Source organism: Pteropus vampyrus, unplaced genomic scaffold (genome assembly GCF_000151845.1).
Source record: "Pteropus vampyrus isolate Shadow unplaced genomic scaffold, Pvam_2.0 Scaffold71, whole genome shotgun sequence".
Taxonomy (NCBI): Eukaryota; Metazoa; Chordata; class Mammalia; order Chiroptera; family Pteropodidae; genus Pteropus; species Pteropus vampyrus.
The window spans coordinates 4,221,274-4,221,653 of NW_011888852.1; the positions used below are offsets into that span (position 1 = coordinate 4,221,274).

A 380-nucleotide genomic window follows, 5' to 3' on the forward strand; every position below is an offset into this window, starting at 1 on the left:
CAGAATATTTTGTTTGCATTTTGTTTATTTTTAATGAATTGCTCAGAAATAAAATATATTACTTTGGGGAAGGAATATTTAAAGAAAAAGATTCTCACAACCCAAATCTTGTAGCCCTCAGCACGAGGTTCGACACTTTTAATAAGAATCGCTACTAACATCCACGTGAGATATACAATGATCACTCTTCATCGGCTACAGTTTGAGCCTCTCTCCTGTTTTCTTTCCTCCCCACTCAACTCAGCAGCCAGGGTCACTGTTTCCCCATCCGACATCCCTGTTTGCCAGTTATTATTATTATTTAATTAGTTCCTTCAACGAACCTACCTGCACTAGCCCTATGGAGTCCATATCTGCACAACCTGGACCCCCTGGGTTCC

At 40.5% G+C, this 380-nt stretch overlaps 1 protein-coding gene and 1 long non-coding RNA gene across 8 annotated transcripts in view; both read right to left on the reverse strand.

Moving 5' to 3' along the window:
- The window catches only part of DCLK1 (doublecortin like kinase 1), a 327,891-nt gene that overhangs the window by 286,903 nt on the left and 40,608 nt on the right, over positions 1-380 (reverse strand). The window lies entirely within an intron of this gene.
- The window catches only part of LOC111740984, a 16,670-nt gene that overhangs the window by 12,609 nt on the left and 3,681 nt on the right, over positions 1-380 (reverse strand). Inside the window, exon 2 of the long non-coding RNA XR_002780820.1 lies at positions 320-323. This is a non-coding gene — a long non-coding RNA (uncharacterized LOC111740984). The remainder of the gene's footprint in view (positions 1-319; positions 324-380) is intronic.